This window comes from Hyperolius riggenbachi, chromosome 2 (assembly GCF_040937935.1).
Source record: "Hyperolius riggenbachi isolate aHypRig1 chromosome 2, aHypRig1.pri, whole genome shotgun sequence".
NCBI lineage: Eukaryota > Metazoa > Chordata > Amphibia > Anura > Hyperoliidae > Hyperolius > Hyperolius riggenbachi.
Window position 1 is genome coordinate 548,148,641 of NC_090647.1, and position 12,783 is coordinate 548,161,423.

The 12,783-nt window shown below is 49.6% G+C and overlaps 21 pseudogenes; all 21 read left to right on the forward strand.

Moving 5' to 3' along the window:
* Nucleotides 1-2,071: 2,071 nt before the first annotated feature.
* LOC137553344 (5S ribosomal RNA) lies at nt 2,072-2,190 on the forward strand (annotated as a pseudogene).
* Nucleotides 2,191-2,272: 82 nt separating this feature from the next.
* LOC137554412 (5S ribosomal RNA) lies at nt 2,273-2,391 on the forward strand (annotated as a pseudogene).
* An 82-nt stretch (nt 2,392-2,473) lies between these two features.
* Nucleotides 2,474-2,592, forward strand: LOC137554204 (5S ribosomal RNA; annotated as a pseudogene).
* An 81-nt stretch (nt 2,593-2,673) lies between these two features.
* LOC137554413 (5S ribosomal RNA) lies at nt 2,674-2,792 on the forward strand (annotated as a pseudogene).
* Nucleotides 2,793-2,873: 81 nt separating this feature from the next.
* On the forward strand, nt 2,874-2,992 carry LOC137551841 (5S ribosomal RNA; annotated as a pseudogene).
* Nucleotides 2,993-3,074: 82 nt separating this feature from the next.
* Nucleotides 3,075-3,193, forward strand: LOC137554265 (5S ribosomal RNA; annotated as a pseudogene).
* Nucleotides 3,194-3,274: 81 nt separating this feature from the next.
* On the forward strand, nt 3,275-3,393 carry LOC137550008 (5S ribosomal RNA; annotated as a pseudogene).
* An 82-nt stretch (nt 3,394-3,475) lies between these two features.
* Nucleotides 3,476-3,594, forward strand: LOC137552709 (5S ribosomal RNA; annotated as a pseudogene).
* An 82-nt stretch (nt 3,595-3,676) lies between these two features.
* Nucleotides 3,677-3,795, forward strand: LOC137549668 (5S ribosomal RNA; annotated as a pseudogene).
* An 81-nt stretch (nt 3,796-3,876) lies between these two features.
* LOC137552624 (5S ribosomal RNA) lies at nt 3,877-3,995 on the forward strand (annotated as a pseudogene).
* Nucleotides 3,996-4,077: 82 nt separating this feature from the next.
* On the forward strand, nt 4,078-4,196 carry LOC137553881 (5S ribosomal RNA; annotated as a pseudogene).
* An 81-nt stretch (nt 4,197-4,277) lies between these two features.
* LOC137553549 (5S ribosomal RNA) lies at nt 4,278-4,396 on the forward strand (annotated as a pseudogene).
* An 81-nt stretch (nt 4,397-4,477) lies between these two features.
* On the forward strand, nt 4,478-4,596 carry LOC137550743 (5S ribosomal RNA; annotated as a pseudogene).
* An 82-nt stretch (nt 4,597-4,678) lies between these two features.
* Nucleotides 4,679-4,797, forward strand: LOC137548671 (5S ribosomal RNA; annotated as a pseudogene).
* An 81-nt stretch (nt 4,798-4,878) lies between these two features.
* On the forward strand, nt 4,879-4,997 carry LOC137554047 (5S ribosomal RNA; annotated as a pseudogene).
* Nucleotides 4,998-5,078: 81 nt separating this feature from the next.
* Nucleotides 5,079-5,197, forward strand: LOC137558734 (5S ribosomal RNA; annotated as a pseudogene).
* A 5,873-nt stretch (nt 5,198-11,070) lies between these two features.
* On the forward strand, nt 11,071-11,189 carry LOC137549219 (5S ribosomal RNA; annotated as a pseudogene).
* An 81-nt stretch (nt 11,190-11,270) lies between these two features.
* Nucleotides 11,271-11,389, forward strand: LOC137558455 (5S ribosomal RNA; annotated as a pseudogene).
* An 81-nt stretch (nt 11,390-11,470) lies between these two features.
* Nucleotides 11,471-11,589, forward strand: LOC137551312 (5S ribosomal RNA; annotated as a pseudogene).
* Nucleotides 11,590-11,670: 81 nt separating this feature from the next.
* Nucleotides 11,671-11,789, forward strand: LOC137554053 (5S ribosomal RNA; annotated as a pseudogene).
* Nucleotides 11,790-11,870: 81 nt separating this feature from the next.
* LOC137554199 (5S ribosomal RNA) lies at nt 11,871-11,989 on the forward strand (annotated as a pseudogene).
* The last annotated feature ends 794 nt before the right edge of the window (nt 11,990-12,783 follow it).

Sequence of the window (12,783 nt, forward strand, 5' to 3'; positions counted from 1 at the left end):
GGGTAGAGGCAGGGCATAATTGTAAGGCATTAGTATTTATATAGCGCCGACATGTTCCACTGCCGCCACCCCCTGTTCCAGTTTTCAACTTTAATGTGGACGAAGCCTTTGGGTACCCTCGGAGGGCCACTGAAGTACTCGGGTCTCCAAGTACTTCCAAAGATGAGCAGCTCCATACTAGAAGAACTGAAGAAGCAGCCGGCGGGATATTTGAACAAGGGCCCCTGCAGTGGAACGAGGGGACACAGAGGAACGGGAAGGCTATTAGGGATCCAGAATCTTCCCTCTTCTGAGGTGAGTATCTTACTTTTTTATGGCAGGTTACAGCTTTCCTTTTTAGGTTGGCACTCCACAATACAATATCAGCAACATCCTGTGTAAATAAACCTTCTAGCACTGCTCCTATGCTGTCCACTGACCAGTCCCATAATCCCTTGAGGGTGAAGCGAGTCATTCGATAGTAAGGCCCAACCGAACCCGGCACACACACAATATGGCCGCAAACTGTCAGCAGCTGCTGCTCATTACCCCTTGCAGTCACCTTCCACTGTCAGTCCCACAATTATTATGTAGCTCAGAAAAATATAAATTTCACTCATCTTCGGTCTGTGGATCCACACACACTGCACATTCCTCTTCACACACAGGCCCAACAGGGAGATGGAACATGATAGCTATCCTCTGATTCTTCTTAAAGGACCATTATCACAAAACAATTTGAAAATTTAAAATGCATGTAAATACATAAATAAAAAGCACGTTTCTCCCAGAGTAAAATGAGCTATAAATTACTTTTCTACTATGTTGCTGTCACTTACAGTTAGTAGCAGAAATCTGACAGAACTGACAGGATTTGGACCATTAGTCCATATCCTCATAGGGATTCTCAGCATGGCCTTTATAAAGACGCTCCCTGAAAAGGATTTTTTTATTTGGGAGAAACGTACTTCTTATTTGTATGTGTTGACATATATTTTAAATTTACAACTTTCGCAATAGTGGTCCCTTTAAAGGACAACTGGAGAGAGAGGTATATGGAGGCTGCCATGTTTATTTCCTTTTTAAGCAATACGCATGCTGGGTGGGGGTGATACAGGCTGCCTATTAGTGGCATATTGTAAATGCATGCTGGGTGGGGGTGACACAGGCTGCCTATTAGTGGCATATTGTGTGTGCGCATGCTGGATGGGGGTGACACAGGCTGCCTATTAGTGGCATATTGTGTGTACGCATGCTGGGTGGGGGTTACACAGGCTGCCTATTAGTGGAATATTGTGTGTACGCATGCTGGATGGGGGTGACACAAGCTGCCTATTAGTGGCATATTGTAAATGCATGCTGGGTGGGGGTTACACAGGCTGCCTATTAGTGGCATATTGTGTGGGCGCAGCTCGGTGGGGCTGACACAGGTTGCCTATTAATGGCATATTGTGTGTGCGCATGCTGGGTGGGGGTGACACAGGCTGCCTATTAGTGGCATATTGTAAATGCATGCTGGGTGGGGGTGAAACAGGCTGCCTATTAGTGGCATATTGTGTGTGCGCATGCTGGGTGGGGGTGACACAGGCTGCCTATCAGTGGCATATTGTATGTGCGCATGCTGGGTGGGGGTGACACAGGTTGCCTATTAGTGGCATATTGTGTGTGCGCATGCTGGGTGGGGGTGACACAGGCTGCCTATTAGTGACATATTGTGTGCGCATGCTGGGTGGGGATGACAAAGGCTGCCTATTAGTGGCATATTGTGTGTGCATGCTGGGTGGGGGTGACACAGGCTGCCTATTAGTGGCATATTGTGTGTGCATGCTGGGTGGGGGTGACACAGGCTGCCTATTAGTGGCATATTGTGTGTACGCATTCTGGGTGGGGGTGACACAGGTTGCCTATTAGTGGCATATTGTGTGTACGCATTCTGGATGGGGGTGACACAGGCTGGCTATTAGTGGCATATTGTGTGCGCATGCTGGGTGGGGCCCAGGTGCTTCAGGCTTTTTTGGAGGTTTGCGGTCCAATGGCTATGAGCACGTGGGAAGCCTCACCCTCAAGGCGCAGGAACGGCGACTTGGATTTTGCCTGCGGCCACACTAAGCCGAAAGCGCCCGCTCTCGTCAGATTGTGGAAGCTAAGCGGCTTCAGGCCTGGTTAGTAGCTGTGTGTGAGACTGGCTGTGAACCCCAGGTGCTGCAGGCTTTTTTGGGGGGTTTGCGGTCCAATGGCTATGAGCACGTGGGAAGCCTCACCTTCAAGGCGCAGGAACGGCGCCTTGGATTTCCCCTGCGGCCACACTAAGCCGACAGCGCCCGCTCTCGTCAGATTGTGGAAGCTAAGCGGCTTCAGGCCTGGTTAGTAGCTGTGTGTGAGACTGGCTGTGAACCCCAGGTGCTGCAGGCTTTTTTGGGGGGTTTGCGGTCCAATGGCTATGAGCACGTGGGAAGCCTCACCCTCAAGGTGCAGGAATGGCGACTTGGATTTTGCCTGTGGCCACACTAAGCCGAAAGTGCCCGCGCTCGTCAGATTGTGGAAGCTAAGCGGCTTCAGGCCTGGTTAGTAGCTGCGTGGGAGACCGGCTGTGAACCCCAGGTGCAGCAGGCATTTCTTTGGGTTTGCGGTCCAATGGCTATGAGCACGTGGGAAGCCTCACCTTCAAGGCGCAGGAACGGCGCCTTGGATTTCGCCTGCGGCCACACTAAGCCAAAGGTGCCTGTTCTCGTCAGATTGCGGAAGCTAAGTGGCATCAGGCCTGGTTAGTAGCTTTGTGGGAGACTGGCTGTGAACCCCAGGTGCTGCAGGCTTTTTTTTGGGTTTGCGGTCCAATGGCTATGAGCACGTGGGAAGCCTCACCTTCAAGGCGCAGGAACGGCGCCTTGGATTTTGGCTGTGGCCACACTAAGCCGAAAGCGCCCGCTCTCGTCAGATCGCGGAAGCTAAATGGCTTCAGGCCTGGTTAGTAGCTGCGTGGGAGACTGGCTGTGAACTCCAGGTGCTGCAGGCTTTTTTGGGGGGTTTGCCGTCCAATGGCTATGAGCACGTGGGAAGCCTCACCTTCAAGGCGCAGGAACGGTGCTTTGGATTTTGCCTGCGGCCACACTAAGCCGAAAGCGCCTGCTCTCGTCAGATTGTGGAAGCTAAACGGCTTCAGGCCTGGTTAGTAGCTGCGTAGGAAATCAGCTGTGAACCCCAGGTGCTGCAGGCATTTCTTTGGGTTTGCAGTCCAATGGCTATGAGCACGTGGGAAGCCTCACCTTCAAGGCGCAGGAACGGCGCCTTGGATTTCGCCTGCGGCCACACTAAGCCGAAAGTGCCCGCTCTCGTCAGATCGCGGAAGCTAAGCGGCTTCAGGCCTGGTTAGTAGCTGCTTGGGAGACTGGCTGTGAACCCTGGGTGCTGCAGGCTTTTTTGTGGAGTTTGCGGTCCAATGGCTATGAGCAGGTGGGAAGCCTCACCTTCAAGGCGCAGGAGCGGCGCCTTGGATTTTGCCTGCGGACACACTAAGCCAAAAGCGCCCGCTTTCGTCAGATCGCGGAAGCCAAGTGGTTTCAGGCCTGGTTAGTAGCTGCGTGGGAGACCAGCTGTGAACCCCGGGTGCTGCAGGCTTTTTTTTGGAGTTTGCGGTCCAATGGCTATGAGCAGGTGGGAAGCCTCACCTTCAAGGCGCAGGAACGGCGCCTTGGACTGTGCCTGCAGCCACACTAAGCCAAAAGTGCCCGCTCTCGTCAGATCGCGGAAGCTAAGTGGCATCAGGCCTGATTAGTAGCTGCGTGGGAGACCAGCTGTGAACCCCAGGTGCTGCAGGCTTTTTTTTGGGTTTGCAGCACAATGGCTATGAGCACGTGGGAAGCCTCACCTTCAAGGCGCAGGAACAGCGCCTTGGATTTCGCCTGCGGCCACACTAAGCCGAAAGCGCCCGCTCTCGTCAGATCGCGGAAGCTAAGCGACTTCAGGCCTGATTAGTAGCTGCGTGGGAGAGTGGCTGTGAACCCCAGGTGCTGCAGGCTTTTTTTGGGGGTTTGCGGTCCAATGGCTATGAGCACGTGGGAAGCCTCACCTTCAAGGCGCAGGAACGGCGCCTTGGACTGTGCCTGCAGCCACACTAAGCCAAAAGTGCCCGCTCTCGTCAGATCGCGGAAGCTAAGTGGCATCAGGCCTGATTAGTAGCTGCGTGGGAGACCAGCTGTGAACCCCAGGTGCTGATGGCTTTTTTTTGGGTTTGCAGCACAATGGCTATGAGCACGTGGGAAGCCTCACCTTCAAGGCGCAGGAACAGCGCCTTGGATTTCGCCTGCGGCCACACTAAGCCAAAAGTGCCCACTCTCGTCAGATTGCGGAAGCTAAGTGGCATCAGGCCTGGTTAGTAGCTGCGTGGGAGACCGGCTGTGAACCCCAGGTGCTGCAGGCTTTTTTTTGGGTTTGCGGTCCAATGGCTATGAGCATGTGGGAAGCCTCACCTTCAAGGCGCAGGAACGGCGCCTTGGATTTTGCCTGCGGCCAAACTAAGCCGAAAGCGCCCGCTCTCGTCAGATCGCGGAAACTAAGTGGCTTCAGGCCTGGTTAGTAGCTGCGTGGGAGACCGGCTGTGAATCCCAGGTGCTGCAGACTTTTTTGGGGGGTTTGTGGTCCAATGGCTATGAGCACTTGGGAAGCCTCACCTTCAAGGCGCAGGAAAGGCGCCTTGGATTTTGCCTGCGGCCACACTAAGCCGAAAGCGCCCGCTCTCGTCAGATCGCGGAAGCTAAGCGGCTTCTGGCCTGGTTAGTAGCTGCGTGGGAGACCGGTGGTGAACCCCAGGTGCTGCAGGCTTTTTTTGGGGTTTGCGGTCCAATGGCTATGAGCACGTGGGAAGCCTCACCTTCAAGGTGCAGGAAAGGCGCCTTGTATTGTACCTGCGGCCACACTAAGCCAAAAGTGCCCGCTCTTGTCAGATCGTGGAAGCTAAGTGGCTTCAGGCCTGGTTAGTAGCTGCGTGGCAGACCGGCTGTGAACCCCAGGTGCTGCAGGAATTTCTTTGGGTTTGCGGTTCAATGGCTATGAGCACGTGGGAAGCCTCACCCTCAAGGTGCAGCAACGGCGACTTGGATTTCGCCTGCGGCCAAACTAAGCTGAAAGTGCCCACTCTCGTTAGATCGTGGAAGCTAAGCGGCTTCAGGCCTGGTTAGTAGATGTGTGGGAGACCGGCTGTGAACCCCAGGTGCTGCAGGCTTTTTTTTGGGTTTGCGGTCCAATGGCTATGAGCACGTGGGAAGCCTCACCTTCAAGGCGCAAGAACAGCGCCTTGGATTTCGCCTGCGGCCACACTAAGCCGAAAGCGCCCGCTCTCGTCAGATCGTGGAAGCTAAGCGGCTTCAGGCCTGATTAGTAGCTGCGTGGGAGAGTTAACGGTGTACAGAGGCGCCGATAGTATAAAAGTAGCTAAAAAGTTAAAAGTGTTTTGGTTGCGGTGGTGGACCAGCTAACCATAAACGGACGACAAAGCTGTCGAGTATCAAAATATACAATTTATTCCAAAGCTCCCAATTAACATTCGCAACGCGTTTCACGGGCAATATCCCGCTTCTTCAGGCAATAAGGGTCAGGAGCAACAACACTGAAAATGACAGAGATACATGACATGCATCAGCACACTGTGTGTGGTCCAAATGTATAGTCGGTTACAAACATCATGTATAATCATTTTGGTATGAAAAGTGTTAGTGCTTGCATGTCTTTAATGACAAGTTATACATCATCCTTCATCTTATGTTAAACATTGCACTAGTCCATGTGTGTTCTTGGATGACTATATTTACATATATAGCTAGAGAACCTATGTGCCTTGGGCTGTGTAGGTTAGGTAAGGAAAAGTATAGTGCAGTGGTGTGGATAGCGATGTATATGAAATGAGCAAATCTACAAGCATTTAGTGAGAGGAGGGAGATAAAAATAAAAGACTTACCAGCGTTTCGTCTGGATGAATGCTTGGCACCTCCGTGCCGTTATGGCGTGTGCGCGGGGTATATGAATGAATGGTGGGAGGTGCCATGTTCGTGGAGGGGGTGGGGCGGTGGAGGCAGCGTGATTGGGCCAATCTACACTATTCGGCCAATGCGGGAGGGCTGGGCGGAGACCTATGCACAACGGTGATGCGCGCGCTGCTGGGTATAGGCATGGCAGCAGCGCGCAGGGGATTATGGGGCGAGTACGACGTGGCCTGATCGTGGTGCGCATGTGCGCATGTGGTTTATTGTGCGGAGAGTGTGGAACGCACCACACTTCCGCAAATCTAATGGGCAACTGATAAGAGGGAAAAAAGGAAGGGGGTAATGTGAGGGGCGAGTTGCCCCGACCTGTGATAAAAAAGGCTCCATATTCAAATCTGCATCTAGACAATTTCACACTTGTTTCGTAAACATCTCTTTTTCATATATATGATAGTATAGTTTTAGTCAATGTGGAGCGCTGCTGCCCTCCAGTGGACAATACATACAATGGTCCATAAATCATATGCAATTGTAAAGACTATCACATTGTGTTCATAAAAGATTGTTTATGTCGGTAGTGAGATTTGCTTCTAACATTGTATAACCAGTCTGCTGAAACAAAAAGGACTTTGAACCGCAAGTAGGTATATAGACATAACATCATATACAAGTACTTAATATATCTGCATCATATCCATTGATATATACATGTCATAAAAGCAGTGTTCTGACCTAAATGGCCATAATGACCAACTAGATAGAAGAAAAATTATAGTAGGAGAATATATTAAAAAACAGCCTAAATAGACAATAATCTAACTAAAACTACGATCTCGACATAAAATGGTAAATAATTTAAAATGGGTCATCAGGCGACTATTTTGTAAAAAGAGAGGACGGTTAAAAAGCGTAAGCTAAAGACTGTGACGGGATGATATGTTAATAAATTTTTTCCAGCTGCTCGTTAAGGCCGCCTGGAGTAAGAGATTTAAGAATTTGGATCCAGTACATCTCACGTGATTTCAGGAGCTCAAACGAGTTGAAACGGTTTTGTGGGATTGTGTCAATGAGTGTGATATGGAATAGTTCTGGGTTACTGTTGTGGTGGTTAGTGAAGTGTCGTGATACACTATGCAGGGGGTATTTATTGATAATATTCCTTTTATGTTGTCCTATTCTTGATCTCGCGGGTTGGGTGGTTCTCCCCGCATATTGGAGCTGGCATGGGCAAGAGATAATGTAGATTACATATTTTGATTCACAGTTAAGATGGTGTCTGATCTGGTACTCTGTTTTGGTGATCTGGGATTGGAATGTCGTGGTTTGGTGGACGAAACTGCAGGCTAGACATTTTTTGTGGTTACATGGCCCCGATCCTGCGGGAAAACATGTTGGAGTCGGGGGGTTGGTTTCCTGGTGTGTGCGTAGTTTACTAGGAGCCAGTAGACCACGTAGGTTAGGGGCACGTCTGTAGGTAACTGCTGGTCTGGGGGTCAGGATGGGACGGAGGTGGGGATCCTGTAGTAGGATTTCCCACCTCTTGTCAAGTATGTTGCGGATGGCTGAGTGTTGGGCACTGTATTTTGTGATGAAACGGGGTGTGTCGTTGGTCGGGGCTTTGATGGTGGAGAGTGGAGGATTGTGTGTCTTAGCTTTCATTTGTGCGTCTTTTAGTAATTTTTTGGGGTATCTACGATCTGAAAATTTTTTTGTTAAGATTTTAGATTGAGTATTGTACATTTGTATTTCTGTGCAGTTACGGTATATCCTTCTGTATTGGCTATATGGAGTGTTCCTTGTCCAGGGGCGATGGTGGAAGCTGTGGTAGTGTATGTAGTTGTTTGCATCAACCGGTTTAAAATACGTCTTGGTTAAAATACGGGACGAGTTAGTGTGTAGGACTAGATCCAGAAATTCTATGGAACTGGGGTCATGGTGGAAGGTGAACTGTAAGCCTGCTGGATTTGAGTTGAGGAAGTCAACAAAGGGCTGAATCTGACTGTTAGGGCCTTTCCATATAAACACTAGATCATCGATATATCTTTTGTAGAAAACGATGTTACTAATAAAAGGGTTTTCGTTGTACATTTTTAATTGTTCTAGGTATCCCATTGCCAGGTTTGCATAAGAGGGCGAGAAAGAGCTCCCCATCGAAACCCCATTTATTTGTTGGTATATGTTGTCACCAAATGTAAAGAAATTGTTTTGGAGGATGAGTTCAACGCAATTTATCAGAAAGGTTTGTTGTATTAGGGGCATGTCGCTATTCGTTTTTAGGTAATATTGTAGGGCAGTGAGTCCGAAGTTATGTGGTATGTTGGTATACAGGGACGTGACGTCGCAGGTTAGCCATATGTAGTCATCCTGCCAGGGTATATGCTGTAAAAAGCTGATGAGATGCTGTGAGTCTTTGATGTATGAAGGGAGAGCTTGAACATGAGTCTGTAAGTGTGCATCTATGAATCTGGACAGGTTGCTGGTAACTGAGTCCATTCCTGAAATGATGGGCCTTCCTGGAGGTTTATGGAGGTTTTTGTGTATTTTTGGGAGATAGTAAAAGAAGGGGGTTTTAGGGTGCTGGTTAATAATGAAATTCCTTTCATTTTTGGTGATAATTTTATTAAGTAGAGCATTATTTATGAATTCTTTTAGAGTTTTGTTGAGTTCTAATGTGGGGTCAGTCTTCAGTAGGGTATAGTGTCTGGAGTCGCTTAATAGTCTGGTGGATTCCTCTAAATAGTCTGTTGTGTTGAGGATGACTATCCCTCCCCCTTTGTCGGCGGGCTTGATAGTAATGTTGGTATTGTTACGTAGGGTTTTGAGGGCCACCTTTTCAAATGGTGTGAGGTTCGATTGAGGTAGAGAGTCAGGAGTGAATATTTCTTGTAAATCATTAAGGACCAGGGTGTAAAATGTATCGATGAAATTGCCCTTAGAGGCCGTGGGGTAGAATCTTGAACGACCTTTCAGGTTTGTACTAATAAATTTTTCTACGGCTAGGTCCGCAGGGGATGCTGTGACTAGTGGGATGGAATCGTTATTGGTGATGATTAAGTTAGTTGGGTCTGGGTGTAATGAACCTTGGAGTTTTTTTATGGCAAAATGTCGTTTTAACGTTAGTTTGCGGATGTATGTGTTAAGGTCACTGTAGAGTTCAAATAGATCGGAATTGTTTGTGGGACAAAAAGACAAACCCTTTTGTAAAAGATTGGTTTCATATTTTGTCAAGATGTGGTTAGATAAATTGAAGATGCTTCTTTTACTGTTAGTTAAAGTATTGGTGGATACGATGGGATTGGGTATTGCTAGCGTTTGTTTCTTTTTTCTTTTCCCTCGACATCCTCGTTTTCTGTGTCTGAAAATTGGCGTTTTGTTCTCCGAATTGGTTGCATCAATGTGCGAGTCGTGATGGGGCTGGGTAGTTGAGTGGCGAGAAGGTTCTGGGAGAGGGAGGTTGGTAGGTCTAAAAAAGACGAGGACATATTAATATTATGATTTTGAGGCCCCTCGGTTACAGTTGTATCCGTGGGTTCGGGGTGTTTATCGTTATTGGTGGTCAGTTGCGGATTCGTGATGGTAGATGGTTGACTCAGGGGGTCGGGTGATGCGGTGGGTTGACTAGGTGATGTGGTGAGGCTGGAGTCTGACATGTATGTACTGATTTGAGATCCCCTCAGGTCAGTAGGGGACGGATTTTGATCTGGGTTAAGTAGGGGTGGAGAGGGGCTGATGGTTGTGGAGGGTTCAACAGTGGGGGCCTCGTCAATGACCCATTTTTTAAAACTGAACTTGTAGGAGGAGGGAAGTGTAGCAGTATTGGTTTTTGTTTGATCCGCTCCAATATGTGGGTTCTTGGAGTTGACTGTTGTATGTGGAGACACGGTGGATGGTAAGTGCGGTTTAGAGGGTTTCGGGTGTTGCGTCTTAGGTACATTTTTGTCGTGGATGGATTTAGTGTATAAGAAACTGTGAGGTGGTGGTGCTATGAACTTGGGTTGGATTATGGTGTTCGTGGGTGCCGGATTGTGAGGTGGTGGTGGAAGTGTTGGGTAGACTATTGGGGTCGTGGAGGTGAGGGGGGGGGGGGGGAGGGTACGGTGGATATTTGATTTGTGTGGGCTTGGGTATAGTCAAACTCATTAATGGGGGTGGTGGTATGGTGGGCCCGGTTGCCGGTGTAGGTGGAGTTGGTAGATTTGGTCCAAATCGTGGTTTGCGTTCCCGTTCTCTGTGTTCAGCGTAGGCCAACCTATCACGGTTTAATTTCTTTAATTTTGTTTCAGTGGTGTCCTGCTCAAATCGTTTGAGTCTGGATGTGAGGTTGGATAGGAGTGGATAATATTGGGGGTTAGTCTTATGTTGAGCTATGAAATTTTTACATTCATTGATGTTTGGTTGGAGTTCAGTGACTAGGGATTTTCTTTTTTTGATAATTCTTTCCATGATGCCCTGGGTACATATTTCTAGATAATTATAAAATTCTGATGTGAACACTGTATCTTTTGGGAAGGCGGACAATATTTTAATGCGTATGCCATCGGGGGAGATATTTTCATTAATGTATGTCTCCTGCATGGCTACATCGGCTAAGTTGAAAAATTCGTCTTTCAGGGAAGCTTCTAACTTTTGGAAGGTGGGTTTCAGATCAACGTGGGGAGTGGTATCAGGAGTTGAAATAGTGTTGATAGGTTCCGCTGCGGAGACATTGTTCATTTTAAATTGTGCCAATAGGGCCTTCCTGTGTGAGGTGTGTTCTTCAAGGAAATCCATTTTGTAATGGGCTGCAATCGAGTCAAGGTTGCCGTGTCGTCGTCGAGAGACTTGGCCAAGCTTGCTTGCAAAATATGAAACGATAAAGACCGAGAGCCCAATATAGTGTAGTATGTACTGGCAAAATATAGAAAGTATGAAAAAAGTAAGTATTATACTCACAAACCAGGGTTGCCTCGAAAGCAACCACTGTCCAAGCAGGTGGGGAGAACAAGCCTGTCCCCACTGTGGGAGAGTGGCTGTGAACCCCAGGTGCTGCAGGCTTTTTTGGGGGGTTTGCGGTCCAATGACTATGAGCACGTGGGAAGCCTCACCTTCAAGGCGCAGGAACGGCGCCTTCGACTGTGCCTGCGGCCACACTATGCCAAAAGTGCCCGCTCTCGTCAGATCGCGGAAGCTAAGTGGCATCAGGCCTGCTTAGTAGCTGCGTGGGAGACCGGCTGTGAACCCCAGGTGCTGCAGGCTTTTTTTGGGGTTTGCGGTCCAATGGCTATGAGCACGTGGGAAGCCTCACCTTCAAGGCGCAGGAACGGCGCCTTGGATTTTGTCTGCGGCCACACTAAGCCGAAAGCGCCTGCTCTCGTCAGATCGCGGAAGCTAAGCGGCTTCAGGCCTGGTTAGTAGCTGCGTGGGAGACCGGCTGTGAACCCCAGGTGCTGCAGGCTTTTTTTGGGGTTTGCGGTCCAATGGCTATGAGCAAGTGGGAAGCCTCACCTTCAAGGCGCAGGAACGGCGCCTTGGATTTTGTCTGCGGCCACACTAAGCCGAAAGCGCCTGCTCTCGTCAGATCGCGGAAGCTAAACGGCTTCAGGCGTGGTTAGTAGCTGCGTGGGAGACCGGCTGTGAACCCCAGGTGCTGCAGGCTTTTTTTGGGGTTTGCGGTCCAATGGCTATGTGCACGTGGGAAGCCTCACCTTCAAGGCGCAGGAACGGCGCCTTGGATTTTGTCTGCGGCCACACTAAGCCGAAAGCGCCTGCTCTCGTCAGATCGCGGAAGCTAAACGGCTTCAGGCGTGGTTAGTAGCTGCGTGGGAGATTGGCTGTGAACCCCAGGCGCTGCAGGCTTTTTTTTGGGTTTGCGGTCCAATGGCTATGAGCACGTGGGAAGCCTCACCTTCAAGGCGCAGGAACGGCGCCTTGGATTTTGTCTGCGGCCACACTAAGCCGAAAGCACCCGCTTTAGTCAGATCGCGGAAGCTATGCAGCTTCAGGCCTGGTTAGTAGCTTTGTGGGAGACCGGCGGTGAACCCCAGGTGCTGCAGGCTTTTTTGGGGGGTTTGCGGTCCTATCGCTATGAGCACGTGGGAAGCCTCACCTTCAAGGCGCAGGAACGGCTCCTTGGATTTTGCCTGCGGCCACACTAAGCCAAAAGCGCCCGCTCTCGTCAGATCGCGGATGCTAAGCGGCTGCAGGCCTGGTTAGTAGCTGTGTGGGAGACCGGCTGTGAACCTGTGTGGGTAACACAGTTTGCCGATTAGTGGCATATTGTGTGTACGCATGCTGGGTGGGGTTGACTAGAGTTGGGCGAACAGTTCAGCTGTGTTAGCTGAACTGCAGCCGAACTGTTTGGCTGCCCAACCTGTCATTTCGCTGTGGCTCTTACTACTTCCGGGTCGCAATGACCCGGAGTAGTACGTCTGCGCTGGCCCGGCGGAGCGCGTCCTAGATCGCGCTCCTATTGCCGGGCACTCTCTGCGCATGTGTGTGACGCCATGAGTGATGTCACACACATGCGCAGAGGTTTCCTAAGAGGAAACCAAAGTAATATATGACCACCCTATAAATCACACATACACTGACTGACATACAATGACAGCTTTTACCCCAGACTAACTTACCTTAACTGACTCATACTGACTGATACCCAGTCCCAGACATACACACTGTGACAGACACACACTCACTTTAGAATGACATACCCAGACCAACACCTCATCCCATGGACTGTAGCATAGTGCTAACCACAGAGATGAGATTAGGATAAGATTAGACCTCCCCACACACACACACACACCAAACACTTGAACAGGGCATATTGGTGAGCAGCACCACTTAGGAG